At 35.5% G+C, this 17,265-nt stretch overlaps 1 long non-coding RNA gene across 1 annotated transcript in view; it reads right to left on the bottom strand.

The window, feature by feature from the left end:
* Positions 1 to 723: 723 nt before the first annotated feature.
* LOC138061401 (uncharacterized) overlaps positions 724 to 17,265 on the bottom strand; it is a 34,470-nt gene continuing 17,928 nt past the window's right edge. Inside the window, exons 3-4 of the long non-coding RNA XR_011135121.1 lie at positions 8,749 to 8,851; positions 724 to 2,156 (exon numbers count right to left, since the gene is read on the bottom strand). This is a non-coding gene — a long non-coding RNA (uncharacterized lncRNA). The remainder of the gene's footprint in view (positions 2,157 to 8,748; positions 8,852 to 17,265) is intronic.

Here is a 17,265-nt window from a genome sequence, read left to right as displayed (position 1 = left end):
GTAGCCAGTTTATATGTATTTGCTTTTCTATTGATGGAAGATTGTCATTTTCCTCCCATGGCCACAGGCTGATTAAACTCAGTATTTTTTACATAGGTAGCAAGAGCCTAGTGATCTCACAGTCAGGGAAGGTGAAAGGGAAGGTGAAGATACTTTGGTGGGTTGTTTTTGTTTTGTTTTGTTTTGTTTTTTGCAGGAGGGAGAAAGGAAGAGCAAAGAGAAGGAAAGTTCCCCCCAATTAAATAGTATCTACTTTGTTCATTTTCCATTCTGAGCTAATTTAGTCTTCTAGGTTCATCACTGATTGTAAATAGTAAATGTCTTCCAGTGAGTTTCTTGCAAAAAAGAGAATATAACCTGCCATTTCCCATATCTGCAACTTCTGGATCTGCTGATGGGAGTAGCCTGATGGTGGAAGAAAAGCTGTTCCTTCTGCTCTGCAAAAGATAGCTAATGACAGTGGGTTTAAGATAGAATAAGTTTTGTTTTTTTTTTCATTCTACTTTTAGCACTTAACTTTAGCAACAATCAGCTTTGCACTTTTGGAAGATATAAACTTGAATATTTTTGTTTTTCTTCAGGCTTCTAGAGAATATTCGAGCAACTTAGTGTTCTAGTGATTTCTCTAATAATTGAAATAAATAGCCATTATTTATATTTGAAACAGATCCTTTTCTTATCATACCCAATGAAAAAAATGAAAAAATATCATTCTCATTTAATGATCGTTGAATGTTTTATTGTAAAGTATATATTGTATTTAGAGATAGCACAAATAAAAAATGGCAATAGTAGTTGCTAGATGAGCCTTAAGAAAACGTTACATAACCCAATAGAGCTATGAGTAAAGCCTTTTTCTTATGTGTATTGTTTACACTACCCTGACTACGCAGGATCTCTGGCAGTGACTGGGCTTTTCTTGTCCCAAGCTGGAGTGATCTGGGTTTACCAGGCGTCTCGTGGCCCAGTGCCTTTTGCCCAGCCTATCTGAGCTTCAGCTCAGTAAGTGCCACTCAGGGAAGTTTGATGGCCCCAGGCAGTCCCTGCCCAGCAAACAGCTGTCTGAGGAGCACCCTTTGCTGGGAGCAAGGGGAAGGAAGCAGGTGGGAATAAGAAAATTCACCACCAGCATCAAGCTCTCAAGAAGAATTTGAGATGCTAATGACACTCCCCACCTTTCTGTTTGAAGACAACTGGCATGGGAGAGACATTGGAAAGGGGAGCATAACACATTAAAGGGATAGATAAGTTTTCCTGTATGATAGGTTTAAGGGTAATATAATCAATTAGTTTTTCTCTGTATTAATTTGAACTATGAGTGTTAGCATTTTGTAACTTCATTAATTACTGCTGCATTTTCATTAGATTGTTAGTATTTTATTAAGCTAACGATAAATTCTTGGCTGTACGTATGTAAGGTGTGTTCCCTTCCATCCATAATAAGATTTTGGCAGTGTGCCCTGCCATTCATATGAAAACTGTGTACAGAACAATAAGCAAAAAAGAACGATTTTTTTCAGGCATTTTCATCTTATGGTGTTTCAAATGAAAGCCCTTGTTGTTGATTATGTGAATGGCATCTGAGATACCAAGGGCATTTTTCAAATGACTTCTGGCTATTTAGCTCTTCAAGTTTTTTCTTCAAAGGTTGAGAGAAGTGAGTTGAATCTTCTTCCTTACTAATTAAATGCAGCCTGCATACCTAAAACCCCTTGGTAGTCAGAAAATGAAATAGAATATTTCTTTGCAAAGTAGCTATCATTCTTCTTGTGCTTTCTAATTGTGGTCCCCCACTACGAAAACACACAAATGGAAAAAAGAATGAAAAGTAGGGAGGTAGGATTTGTTGTGGAGCTAACAAACCAGCAAATTTGGAAGACACAGTGATCATATTAGAATCGTGGGGGTAGGAGGAGGAGGATGGAAGGTAACAATATAAAAGTGCAGGCAGATGCACAAAGATCAATTCTGGACCATGTCATTGTTATGCAGGACTTGTCCTAATTCAGTATTAGATCAGGTCTTGTTCTTGCGTCTGTGAGAAGCTCAGGTGATGTCAACAGGGAGTCAACAACTCCAGAGCAGCCCTTCTTCATCATAACGCCAACATGAGGCATGAGGCATCCAACAGCAGCTACAGTTCCAGTATCTGAAGCCTTTAAGAAATGGGGATATGAGGAGGGAAGAGTGGGAAACCAGGAACAGACAGCTGTGGTCAGAGTACAACTAGATTCACTTACCTTCATTTGAAAAATGCTTGCTAGGAATGGTTTTTCCAAGCAGTAGGATTAAAAAAATGTTAGGGCTATTAGTTCACAAACAGCTTGTGCTTATTACTGTAATTAATACCTTTTGCTGACACTATGTGACTGGATCAGTCTCAGGACCGTAACTCAGGACATACCCCCTGGACAGCTGTCATTCTGCTGTGCCCAGGAATTATAATATAGCAAGAAATCTTATCTATCATATTCAGCCTTGTTTCCTGTCTACCTCCACAGATAAGGTTGTTTGGATCTTGTTAAAATTCTTGTTGAGAGTACAACATTAAATTGTGTATAAATGATCACCAAAAAGGAGGCGTTGCCATCTTGGAAAGCCTTTGGGAATTTTTCTGGGTTTTGTAAACGTAAATTACTATTGCTCATTAAAATAAAATGAGGTTCACCTGAAGAACAATTTTTGTAGCTTTATTTTTCGGTGATAGAAAGCCTGAGTGATTATAATCCATTTGTTGTATCCCTTTTCATATATTTTAAGTTGATAAAATAGCAATATGTACTCAGGCAGTGGTAAAGCAGAACTTAAGAAATAAATGTCTCATGTTAACAAGCAAGTAAGAATTAATATGGCAAAAAGTATCTATGAGTATTTCTTTGAATAAAAAAAAAAATTAAAGTTTTAACTCCTTTTTCCTCTTCCTTAAACAGAAAGGTTTCCACAAATTCATTTGAATGAATTTTTATTGATATCTTACTTTACAAGATTTGAATAGAAAATGCACCTTGCAAATATATAGGCACATGTGTTACTGAAAGATTCATACCCAAGGAGTTTGTGCAGCCATCTGGAATGCATTGCTTTTCCTGATCTTTATATGGGAAGGCAATAATTTTAGCATGAAGCAGAATTGTTCTCACATAATATAAATGATCATTGGCCTGCTAGTGAATGAAAGAACCAAATATTTTTATTTATTACTCAGAGGCTGAAATGTAATGCTTTAAGCGTAAATGAAACAATTTCTGGTAACTTAAGCTTTCTGCATAAGCAAAGTCTATTTTCAGTGATTTCTAAAATGTAGTAGTAATAATAATAATAATAATAACAACAACAACAATGCCCTGGAACAGGGAAATAGGACAGTCACTTTCAGAATTATACTTTATTGTTAAATACTTCTATTTTTGTGCAGCTCAAACTGAAATCCATTATTGCTGTTAAAGCTACATAGACGTAATATAATAAAAAATCAGGGGAAAAAAATGTGAATTATTGAAACATCCTCAAACAGCATGCACACTTAATATATAACTACCTAGCCACTGGTTGATTAACTACACCCAGAACATAACCTCTGCCAGGCTGTGGTGAGAATTCTTCTGTGTGCTTTTCCAATGCTAAATTGTCAGCACAAGACTAGGAATGATGATGAAGATGCTCTTTTCAAAGTTGTGCCTTGAAACCTGGAGCTGGCACTTGCCCTTTTTTTCATCCAAATTGCAGAGAATGAAATTGAGGCTGATGAAGAGCAAGCAGCACTGCCCTCGGGTGGCCTGATTAATCCTTCACAGAGCTAAGGCTTTCTCAGTTTTCCCTTCAATTCCTGGAAGAGGTTTCTCTCAAAAATAGCACCTAGAATTGTAGTGTCACCAAAACATATGTATATGGAATTGAAGCTTTCAATATATGTTGGGAATATTAATAATGTAAAGGTTTTTTATTATTTTTACAGTAATCTGTAAAATATTTCCATGCAAAAAGAGAAATCACTGCAGAATGAAAAAGTGAAGTAAAATTGTCTTTGGTAACCTTTAAACAGTTCAATGTCAGCAAAGATAAATAACAAAGTATTCCTCTTTGAAACTGATCAGAAAGAAGCATGAGAATAAATTGTGTACAATTTAACTTTGTATACATAGTTGTAAATAGACAAACAAATAATTCTTCCCTTCAGTTGCTTTAAGGTGGTTTAACCTGTTATATTTAGTATTAGACATCTCAGTTTAGCTGTGTAAGCAACTAATTATGAAAAACATTAGCAGACTGATGTTTGTCATGTTACTTCTGTTTTTAGCTGTGGTCTTTAGCAGTGTTGAAAAACTTACCTCTATTGGATAAAGAAACTTTATACTACTGTACTTTCCTCTATATAATAGTTTATTTTATCATAAATATCATCGTGCTAATTAGCAGCAAATGAGTTGGGAGCTTTCATGACAGATTTCCGTGGGCCGTTCTGTAACATGGGTTCTCTAGAACATTTGGATTCTTTCTAGTGAAAGATTCACAGACAGTGCTGAATTAGTTTGTCATCCCTAGAAATAATTATGATGGGGTTCAAAGACAAATTTAAACAGCATCCTATTGAAAAATATTTTTTTAGGTAGTGATACATCACAAGCATGTTTTTCTTATCTTTCATGTGTTCAATATAATTTTAATGCTATATTGCCTCCACCTGCTTAGCACCAAGCAGTAATCATGGCTTATGTGAAAAGTTACTATTCTACTAGACAGATTCAGCTTCATGATTACGACTAGTTTGGCTGGCTGTGTTTAGGCTATTATCAATAACGATTTTACAGATCAGATTTATCTCTGCTTCCCATACCAAAAGGTGCCAACTACCATAGGGAATTAGAACAGCCATAACCTTCTGTTTATTCCAAGCTGACATTTGAATTCCTTGTATTCACAGAAAACTCTTTCCATACAAATCTCTTGAATACACTTTCAATGCAATCTAATATGTTAATATCAAGATTTTTTTTTAGAAGATTAAGGGATGATGATACTCCCATTCATATTCAGAGAAGGTTAGTTGTCTTACTTCCTTATATTCCTGTTAAATGCCACCTCACCAACTACTCAGATCATACAAAATGAGGGATGGATAAGGTTATACAGTACATCCGTCCCCAGCATATTATCAGCATATATTTTGTTCCTGAAGTTTGTTGGAACTTACCTCAAAACCATCAGTGATGGAGGCATTCTATTCTAGCGCCTCACTATCCTTTAAGAAGATCTAAATGTCTAACCTTAATCTCTGTTACTGCAATTTCAGCTCATTGTTTCCTGCCCAACAATGTGTTGAACAGGTTATTCCCTTTATCTTCACAGCACCATTTAACATTACTTGCAGCATTTTATTGTGTTTCCCTGTCAACATCCCATACTCGAGACTAAAAAAAACCCAGGTCCTTCTCTATTTCATTGTAGTTGACAATTCTGAGACCCCAGATCCTGATAATAGTCCCTAACTGGAGTTTCTTCCATCAGTCCACGTGTTTCTTGACGTGCAGTAGTGAAAATGGAGGCCTTAGCAGTGCTGAGCTGAGCAGGAGGATCGCTTTGCTTGTCATACCATGACAGCATGTTGACTCCCTTTCAGCCTATAATCTACTAAAATCTCTGGATCTTGCAGAGCAGAACTGCCAGTGATCCTTCATCCCATAGTTGTGTCCCCAATTGTTTCTGCTTAAATTTAACTCTTACAAAACTCTTCCCCAAGTATTCTTCCAATTAACAGATCGTTGATGGCAGCCTTCTGAAAATGATTTTTCAAAAAGTTTTGCATCCACCTTACAATATTTTTATGAGAAATTTTCATATGAAACAGCACCAGAACTTTACTAAAGTCAGAAAATCTGATTTACCCAATTTACAACCTCTGCTACCCCAGGAAAAAAGGGAATTAAACTCTTCTGAGTTACTGGTTCTTGAAAAATCCATATTCTAAGCTCTCTGTTTTCCAACTATTTCTATTTGGTTTAGGATGCCTACAAACAGTTTGAGTATTTTTTCTTTCTTCTTTTTTCTTTTTTTTTTGGATGTTTGTTCTGAGTATTGAACTTACACAGATGGATTTATGGTTTCCAGCTATTTCTTCATTTTTGGAAATATGCTATATGCTTGTCCTTCTGCAGGTTTTAGTACTTTACCTGTTCTCAGGCTCTCAAAAATTAATGCAAATAGCTTTAAGATTCCTTTAGAGTTTTTTTGCCTCATATTTCACACTGAAGCCTTGTCCCCCTCTAGTTGATACTCATTACTTTAGCTGCATGAACACGAATAATCTAATGAAGGAGTGATACTTACTCCCTTACTCTTTTTGTTGGTATGTCATCCTTTATTATGAATGTAGTTGTCAAGCTGACATGCCATTTTCACCCTTGTGTAATCCCCCTGGCTCAGCAGAAATTCCCCAGAGGGAGGATCTTTCACTCTCCTTTTTTTTCACTTGCAGAGTGACTTGACTTTACCAGATTCACGCCAGTTGTGAAAAGGGTGACTTTCCTGACTGTAACATGAACTTTCATTTCTTGTTCATCTAGATGCTCTAATCTAATGTTTTACATTAATCTAATGTTTTACATTAAGAAAAAACAAACAAACACAACTTGATTTTCAGATGGATTTTTACGTCTTCCATTATCATATCACTGTCTGCTGTTACATTAGTCTTCTTGACAGATTTCCACTTCCCCCTGCTCATTTTCTCAAATGATTTAAAGCCATATTTGAAGACTGACATTGCAGCATCCCTTTTCTTTGCATGTTCCTTTGTTTTTATTCGGTTATTTATGTTGGCTGCACATTAGAGACTAGATTAAACAAACTATTTTCTATTATGCTTTACTGAATCAAAGCTCAAATTATGAATCAAGTTTAATTTTCTGTTGATGATTTTCGAAATGCTGTGGCACTATATTTCCCTCAGTAACTACTTTATTTACTATTCATGAACATGTGTGATATTTCAAAACTATTCTAAACACCCATCTAAACACCTTTCAAAATTTCAATCTGAACTTCACTGACTCTTAAAGAGATTTGTGAGTTGAAATAATGTGGACACTTTAAAATGTGACTTGATTTCTTTCTAAATATTGACATAAGAGTTTAAAAATTAGCTGACGCTTTCTTAAGTATAGTAACTGAACAATATGCATTACACTTCATTAGAAAATTACTTTTTCATGTTTCCTTAATTATATATATATTTAAGAAGCTGTGCTTAGAAAAAGGTTTAAAATGTCGTAGAAGTCTGAGATATTCACACACTGAATTTAGATTTGAATTAACCTCTATGAATACCTAATGTAGCAAGATTCAAATGCAAGTATGATTTTTTTTTTTTTTAACATAAACATCATTCTATGAACTTCTACTACAACCAGCTGATGCTGGTGATAGTCTCCTCCTTCAGTTACCGAGTGGGCTTTGGATCAAGCCTATAAGCAACAATTTTTGTCTGTGACAAACTTGCTTTATTGGCATACTTCCTCATGATGCAGCAGACAATTTCTAAAGAAAAAAAAATCATAACACTCCCAGTCTTAACTGATTCTTCCAGATATTAGAACAGATAACCTGATTATCTATTCCCATCCATTTTGGGTGATAAAAGGAACAGATCTCCTTGCTATCTAAATGTCAGCATACAATAAAGAAACCTGATGAAGGTGACCCACAGCTCCAGGAAAGAACGTTTTAGTTCTATTATTCTGCAAAATTGCAAGGAGACTAATAAAGCCGGGAGAAGATTGTAAAATGAATTATCCTTAGCTGTACTTTCCTTTATGGCCTGATTGCGAAGCAAAGCACTTTCCTTTCATTCCCTATAAATATCTTTTCCTGTCATCCTCTGGTTTATTTTAGAGATATGATCAGCTTTTATCTGCTTTTAAAGATCCATTTCTGACAGACGGTAACAGCATTTGGAACCTTGCCTTCACTATCACTTTAGACATTTTGTGCAATGAAACTGGTCTTTTTTCTTCTTAGTTTACAGATGGCAAAAACTGATGCATCAGCCTCCTTGATGTTTCCCAGTGGGCATCAAGAAATGACCAGGCAAAAAGCCAAGTCTGACTGAATTCAACGCAGAGATGAAAATTCAACAACACTGTTTTTTCCTAAGTTTTTTATTCAGCTACAACTCAGATTGTCTTTACAAAGTAGGAAGGACTGAAACTCTCCAGTAACCTTTATGGGAATTTCTGAACAACCAAAACCTCAAGTCATCCTTTATTGTGAGTGGAGGCCACACTGGAATTACTTCAGTCACTTTGCACACTATATCTTTGTTCACAGGAGCAATGCATGATTCAGATTGCTTGCATAGTTACCAGTCCCTGGTTCACTACAGAGTTCATTGAGGAGAAGCAGCTGTATCAAGTTAAGCATTTATATTAGGTAATACACTCAGCTCCAGTATTTTTACTACCTGTTTTTTGCTAACTGAATAGGGAGACTTTACCAGGTAGTCTACTGATCTGGATCAATCTTTGTTGTCTAAGCATTCCGCATGATGAGGTTAGAAACTAGGCAGATTAATACTATCTTTGGTGTCTAGGTTCATCTTTGGGTGGGGTTTTTTTGCTCATTTTTAGCCAGGTACAAAGAGACTCTGGAAGTATGATGTACACAACTCAATAATATAATAATTACTTACTGATTAATACTCCCAAAAGACGTGTATATTCAACAAGCTATTAGGCTAAGTGTTAGTGTACTCACCATCCCTGACAGATGACCCAAAACCCTTTGCTGACCAGGCAGGTGTTGGTCGGGAGGAGAGGGATCAGCCTTTGTGGTACATGGTACATGGACAGCTAAACACCTGGGGAGTGAAGGAGGAGCTTATAGTAGATATAACCAAGAGAAAGGGTTACATTAGCCTTAACAAAGCAGTATGTCTGAGTTCTTTTCAAAAGCTGACTGTTTAGATTTTTATTAGTGGAAACAGCTAACAAGTTGCTCATCTTTAACCCATGTACAAGCTCAGCTATCAAGACAGCTAGTATAGAGAATAAGAGCTATTGTTGAGTTTTGTTTCCTTGATAGCCTCTGAGAAGTGCAGTAGTAGCATATACCTGGTTCTTAAGGTGCTCATATACATATTTACCACAACTGGCACTAGTTAACCTGGATGACCATAGCCTCTGCTGTTTTAATACTAGAATTCAAGAATGAGAATAGTTGTGGAAACGAGCTGCTGTTTCACCTCACAGGAGTCCTCCTTTCAGAGTGCTGTTGAAATCCAAGAACAGACTAGCCTGAAGAGAAATTTGTGGCTAATTAGAAAAAAAAAAAATGTAGTCATGTGAAAGCTACCTTGAGTAACTGATGAAACATTCTGACAAGAACTTTTGGATCTACCTCAATCGTGATCCACCAGTCAATAGAAGATCCTGATTTGGTCACCTTTATCCAATCTTGCTTGACCTGCATATCTATTCTTCAGCATCAGAATCTCCTAGATCATCTGCCTGGGTCTACCTTGATGTTGGTGAGTGGCATTAGGAGTCCATTTACTGAGTTCTGTAAGCAGGTCAAAGGTATGGAGTGAGGAATTAATGCTCTCTAAGTACATGTCATGCATAGTCTTAAAACAACTGAAAATAAGCCATTTCCCACTTAAATTGAAAGACAACCCAATATAGTATTGAATGTTATCTTAGGGTGCTGCTTATGTTACAGAATGAATAATTAAACCAAGAAAGATGTGAAAGAAACAGACAGAATCAGATTAAACAAAAATTAATTTCTTGGAGAATATTAATTTTATTAAATGAAGTAAGGAGGAGTTTCTTATTAACATTTAAAATTATGTTCAGAATTTTCTATTTATGAAAGATTTTAAAATTCATATCTAATTAAGTTATGATTACTGCAGCATAAAGCCAAATGAAAAATATGTGCATTGAATGGCAATTGATAATATTCAGTTATATTTCTAATTCTGAATTGGAATTAACAACAAAAGCGTGACATCACTGAAGTAACTATGTAGTTATGAACAGGATTGAACTAATCAGGTTATGAATAAGAAATAATAGGACATTAGGAAGTAAAATTTGCATACAGTAAACTTTGAGGAAAACATTTTGAGTTTTTTAGTATATATTCTTCTGAGAAGATCCTGAAATACTCTTCTTTTTTATATACATGATTATGGAGATAAATGTTCAGGAACTTTCAATATCTCTGGAAAATGTTCCTTTGACAGACCAGGAGCCTAAAATCTGTGTAGATTAAGCTTTCCTTATAAAAGAAGGCTTTTAGAAAGACACCTCTTAACATAACTCACTTTGACTTGTTTTTGTGGTCATGTATTGGTGTGAAGAAACTATAAAGAGAAGATGATAGACTTCTGACAAGTGAGACCCAGAAATGTCACTGCTGAAGTAGTGCTGCTATGCTACACTTCACTATAGTGAAATATTTGCTTAACTTTTGTAGATACTGTACTATATAGTGAAGTGTCACTACAGAAATCAAACAGAAGAAGCAATCAGTGTAACAAGTGTAGTGTAACACACAAATCCTAGTGATACACCCAGTAAAATAAAGCCACATCACTGAGAATCAAAATTCTTGTATTCTAATTAGAGAAGAAGAAAAAAACAATGTTTTACTTGTCTGATTTAAGATAAGAACTATATGGGTAAAATACACAATCATCAAACTCGCTGCATCCTGACACCTATTATGTTTTTCTTAGGTGGTAGCATATCTAGCAAGGAGAATGATTCTTAACCTGGGGAAAGACATTTAAACTGAAAAATAAAATGATTTATTTTGCTAGAAGTGTTAAATACTCTTTTGAAGTTGCAGTAATGTGCAGAAGAAAATTCACAAGAGCTAAAGAGATACTATTGGTATCATAACCAGAAAGCATACTGGCTCCTTGCGTGCATGTGAGAACTGGGAGGTCCTGAGTTCTGGCCTCTCCTCCTAAACAGTTGTTTGTTTGTTTGGTTTTCCATAGGTTTCTCTTTTATGTAGTGGCAAATCGATTTCCTCTCTCCCAAAATAAGGGTCTGAACTAATGGTTTGGGCACAACTTTCTAGGAAGAGAAGTTTAATTCTGTTAATTTGGTGTCAGTGAGTAACAGCTGACATGTATTCACCTTAAAAATATTGATTTTAACTTCTTAGAGCACACAGAATACAGAAATCTTTTATGAATTGTCGTTAAGGGCTATGTATAAACCTGGAAAGTGTTCTTTCTGGCTTTCTCAGGTGACTCTTGCTTTAGGCTCATACACCCCTGCTTGCCAAACATGTGATCAGGTTGACACACTGCTATATTAAAGTTAATAAAACAAAGCCTACAATAGGAAAGGCATATAGGTTCCTCAAGTTAACAAATGTTTCCTGCACTCATTAGCTGCAGTTTACTAGTGAAGCTTTCAGTAATGCTTAGAATTCACCTGTGAGCTCTCTTGGAAATAAACCGTGAAACTTCTTCAATTTTGGTGGAAATACAGTTGTATATATGCCAACGATTCCAACATCTAGGTTTAAATATTTTCGCTATTTCTAACTGCAATATTAATCTTTTCCCCAATTTTGATAGCTGTCTACACTAGAACTGGAATTTGGCTAAAAGTAGTGTGATAGGCTGTGTGATAGCAAGAACATTTTCTGAGGTGAAAGAATCATTCAGAACCGTGAAGGTATCAGGAAGTCAAACCAGTCCAGACTCCATTCTGGTTGGGGGTAGGATGACCTGAGACTAAAGGATGTGTTGAAGAGGACTTGATGAATCTTGCCAGAGGTCATCTTGTATTGATGAAGGACACCGACAGAATTTTAGAAGACATTGTTTTGCTTAACAAGAATAACATCTCATTGATGGAGTTCAAGGAACAATTAAGAATCTAAAAAAAAAAATCAGACCAGTAGCCGGTAGGATTCTTCAGACATAGTTGTAGCAGGAATAGATAGCGATTAGTAGTATGTACCTCAGAACACTTCGCAGGGAGAAGAAAAAATTCCTAAAGAATAAGGAAAGTCATGCTTAAAGACGACATCTAAAAAAAAACCCCAAAAACAAAAACAAAGCAAAATGAGGAGCTCTGCTCTCAGTAATCACTCATTAAGCAACATTCCCTGGAGAATTTGTAAAATCTTCACTTTTGATAGATGAAAACATACCTGAAGAGCAAGCCAATGCTGAAGAGCTGCTGAGGCTGAATGTGGACAAATACAAAAAGATCAATAGAAAACTCTCCAAGTGTTTCTTTGATTCAAAAAAAGTTTGACTTTGTTTGTGGATGACTAAATTCATTCTAATATGATGAAGTCATTCCAAAGGTGCATCTACTGTCTAGCAGAGAGATGGATTTGCAAGAGGATTGTTAGTCTTTGGAGTGATGTTTTCCAAACAATGTTTTCGATTTACTGCTGATAGCATCTTATGGGTGAATTTAACAACAAAAAAAAAAGGGCAATTTTTGATAACACAGTGAAGAGTAAATTCTTTGGCCATGTCTACCAGGTAGAGAATGCTTGTCTACCAGAGACTGTAATCTTTGATGGTAGCAGACTAAGCAGTAGACTGTTCAGGAAGTGTGTTAGTAATAGAAGATAGATGGCAAGACAAATAGGCTGCTGAAGAGGCAAAAAGGAAAGTAGAGCACTGAGTTTGTTAGGTGTACGTAACTCAGACTATGGAGCACAGAAAGGAAGCATGGGCTGAAGAAATGAACAAAGATGAAAAGCTGGGTGGTTTTGGCTGCAATCCTAACTCTTCTGCTAAGTGTCATCTTCCAATATATGCAATTATTTCGTATATTTTCATCAGTAGTTTCCTATGTGGAGTGTGGATAATATAGCTTAGCAAACTATCTGGCAGAACAAGAGTGGGGATAAATTAGCTAGTTTATATAAACTATATAATTAAATATTAAAAACAAGCACTGTCCCTAAGACACAGAAGATACTAATTCAAGTAATGAGTAAGGGCACAACATATAAAGAAGGAAAGTAAAAGCACAGTTTAATGACCAAAGTGTTGAGTAAGATTTCATAATGTTTTTATACTACAGGGTCGTAGAAGGATTGGCTTGCCACATTTATTATCCATTTTACTCATGTGTTAAGTACTAAGGAAATGACATAGACAAAGAAGAATTAATCAGATGCTATCCTCTTATAATTCTATTTCATTTTATCGGAGGACTTTATAATAAAAGTCCTATGCCTCTCATACTAAAACTGTTGGCCTTTTAGGTTCACATAAACTCCTCTGATTTATAGTGCACTTTCCCTTTCACCCCAATCAGAAATTAATTTTTTTCACGTTTTGAAGAGTGGAAAATTTTACTTCATGTTATTAGTTCAATCTTTAAATATCTTCTTCCGCTGCTTTTTGTGATGAGTTGTATAATCTGTAACTGATAGAAAAGGATAGTAGGGGAAAAAAAGACCTTAAACACAAGAAGGTTAGTAGAAATAGGTATACAGGCTGTGATGATTCTAGCATTCTCTGCTAACTCTTACATCTTTTGCAATCTGCTGTAGAAATATAATATTTCATAATTAGTTACTAAGAACTAGGAGCTATTTGTTATTAATAAGTACTAGTACTTCTTTGGTTTCACTAATGATTTTGTCAAAGAATGACTGGAGCACAGCAGACTTTTAGCCAAGTCTTCGTTTCTTATTTACACCCTACACAACTTGCCATATTTCTGTTCTCTCCAGGCTGTCTGTCAGCATCCAAATCTACACTTTGCATGAAATTTTAGAGGAAACAAGTGTGCCATCATTATGGCCTTAATTTAGTAAAATGAGTTGTAAAAGTAATAAGGAAAAGGGTTTTTTTCTGATTTTTTTTTTTGTTTTGGTCATATGAAAAAAACATGACATATATCTTACATTTTTGATTAAATCTTTGGAGTTGTTCAGCAAAATTCCTCAGTGCTATTCTAGACATTGGCAAAGTTAAAGGGTAACTTGGCAAGGACTTTCCATATTAAAAATTTGGTGTTAGGCTTTGCTTCTCTGCCTTACTCATTTCTTTTACTCTGAAACATTTTAAAAGAGAAAATGTATAACATGAAGCCTACATGACCTTCTAATTATCTGTCTACCTCTTGTTACTGATTCTCTTCTGTCTTTGGTTGGCGATACTAAAATCAGTCCTAAGTAACCGCTTGTACATAGTAGATAGTCATGCAACAACAGCTAGCTTTTCGTGTCAAGCTATTCAATCACCTTTCTGCGTAGTGTTTATAATAGTTAATGACATCTCTTTCAGTGCAAGCTCTGAACTATGCAGTTTCATCTTCAGCAAAGACATGAACCACTTTCCTTTGATTTTTCTATTCCCTGTTTTAGCTTTTCTTTTTACTGGCAAATACAGTAGTTCTGATTTTTCCAGAGATCTGTTTTTTATTCTCATGATTCTCACTAAAATTATTGTCGTTTGTATTCAAAAGTGCCCATACCCTTGATGTGCTGGGGGCTGTATAATCCTAACAAAACATCCAGAAGAACAAACATTCAGCACCGAGATTACTTGCTATTTCAAAGGTGCAGAAGGTTTCCTTTTATTTTCCTGTTTTTTTTTTTTTTTTTGCTCGCATGAGGCAAATTATATCATGAAAAAGAAAGTTAAATTATAGCTAGGCAGTTGCTAGCCATAGTCTGTTTGCTTTTGTTATGGTGGTGTCTAGAGGTCTCATGACTGAGATGGTATCTTGCAATATGTTGTGTCCACTGTGATGTGCAGGTCACAAAACTACTTCTATCCAGCTTTTTTGTTTCTGTGTCCCTGAGGCTAAAGAACATATTTGCAGATAGGTGTGAGCTCATGTCTTATTTTAAATTAAGGTCTTAGGATCTGCATCAGCAATCAGAACCATGCAGGTGAATGCAATTACATGTTGAAGTCTTTGCTGACAAATCATACTGAAGCTAGAATGTACACATCTGTAGGCAGATAACTGTTGTTCTTAATTCAATAGAAATGGCATGTACACACGCACACAAAAAGAGGTATGCATCTGCAGCTCTAATTAATACATTCAGTGAAGTATATAAATTAATTTGGGTAATATTAAAGTAGATATTGGATTAATAGTAGAAAATATCTTTGAATAATATTTTCAATAATACTTTTTAAAAATATGTTAATATTTCCATTGTTTTAAATGTACTTATAAATTTAATTATATGTACATACATATTGTAGTATGTATGTTATATGTATGTGTGTGTAGATAAAAATAATCACACGCAACCTTAGTTAAATGTCTTAATACCCAAATGTGCAACTGTTAAGTTATTCATTAATAAAAGTGGATTCTGTCCCACAGTAGATGGCATGGGATTTTTCAGGAGAAATAAGAGCTGTAGTCCTTTCTGCCTTTCAACTTCCCTGTGCACCCTGTCATATGATTGGTAATGACTAAACCATGTATCACAGTTGTGCAGCCAAAGGCTTAGTGCACTAGAGAGAAGCAAAATGGCTTTGTTCTACTGTTTAGCAAAGCTTTTGAATGGTCTGTGTTTAACAGCAACAGCAGAAGTGTCTCAAACATTAATTTGTAGAAATGGCAAAATCTGGTGGTACTTCTTTTCCTCCCAGCAGTCATAAATTGCAAAGAAACCTAAAAATAAATAAAGTAGGAGGACAAGAGAAGAGTCAGCTGTCACTTGCAAGAATTTCAGTCATGATTCATTCTTAGTTCTAGTCATTTGAGTAGTTTTTCACTCTGTGCTCTTTAAGACATTTTTTCTAGTTGCAGTTAGGAATGCTCATCCTAAATGTCACTTAAAATTTTAAACCTTCTAAGTTAAGATATGAATACTTCAAGTTAAGATTTTATATCAAGAGGTTTTAGGGATACAGAAAATATTTCAAAAATGATTTCAGCCTTGTCCACTTTAATAGTTAGATTTTCTTCTCATTGCTGACAGAAGCTGATTAATTCCTGGTGGAAGAGGAAAATGAACCAAACTAAATAAAAGGAGAATTGAGAGTTGATAGTTAAACAAAACAAAACAAACCCAAAGAAAAAGACTGCTAGAGTAGCGGTCTTAGGACTATGTGTTTACTTTGCTCATAATGGCAGATAAAGATAGTGATTAATCAAATTCCTATCTGATTTAAGCCATATCAGAGGGGAATGGAGAAAAAAAAAAAGAAAAAAGAAATCCAGTCCGTTCTCTTTATTCCACTAAGTAAGCTGCACTAGTAATAGGTAAGCCTTTTGTCACAGCAGACTGTGCAGTAGAATAAAAAAAAAAATCATTCCTGTGTGGGAAAGGGTCTCTAGTGAAAGAGTAAACTACATAAGCAAAGGCTTTCAAATACTATAGCTGCAGTTGCTTATAACTTTTACTTCTTGTTTAATAGGAGAAGAGATACAATTCTTCTTTGGGTGCAGTACTGGGAATACAATCATAAATTCAGAGTTTTTAATAGCTCTACTTTTTATTTTTAGATGGAAGAAGAGCTCTCGTAGTCCCTTGATAAAAGAGTTTTGAAAGCCACAGACTTGCCATGGAATTTTACATGAGAAGTGCTTATTTAAGGAAGAAATGGAGCATCCTCTCCTATGACTCAGCCTTCCCAAGGAGACATTTTTCTAATCTAATAATTCTAATTCTTTTCTTTTCTAATCTTGCTATTTCCCACTCTGTCTTGGGCTGTGTAGGTAGCAGTAGTAATTTTTCTCTCTCTCCTACTCTCTGCAACACTCCCATCCCAAACAAAGCTTATTTCCAAAAGGCCTTTTAAATAGCACAACAGACAGAATTCCCTAATCCTGGGATCTGTGACTGTAGTAATGCTATCAGTGATTGGCTCTACTTTCACTGTGCCCATGTGCCCACTGCTGTTGCTGTACTACCATGCTAACAAAAAACAATGCAAGAAAACAGAAAACAATCCATTTTTTAGGAAAGCCTCTAGTTGCAAATACTTCTCTGCTCCAAAGAGCTATCATCACCTGTGCCACACTCTCAGTACCACATACTGACCTGGCTGAAAGATTTCTAATAAGATTCCTGCTCTGACACGTTCAGACAACAAGAAGAAATATTTGGCTGCACTCTATTACAATTATATATTTACAAGACTAGGGTTGATACTATATTTTTAGTCTATTTTCTGCACTCTATTTTCCTGAATGCCACCAGTAGTATTACGTGACCTTCTGTTTGAGTTCATTTGTCTTCCAGGGCTGAAAACTGCATTTTTCTGTTATCACATCATCTGAAGAGACAGCCTGTAAT

Source organism: Struthio camelus, chromosome 1, assembly GCF_040807025.1.
Source record: "Struthio camelus isolate bStrCam1 chromosome 1, bStrCam1.hap1, whole genome shotgun sequence".
NCBI lineage: Eukaryota > Metazoa > Chordata > Aves > Struthioniformes > Struthionidae > Struthio > Struthio camelus.
Note: the sequence above shows the minus strand (reverse complement) of the source record. Positions and strands in the feature narration are given on the sequence as shown.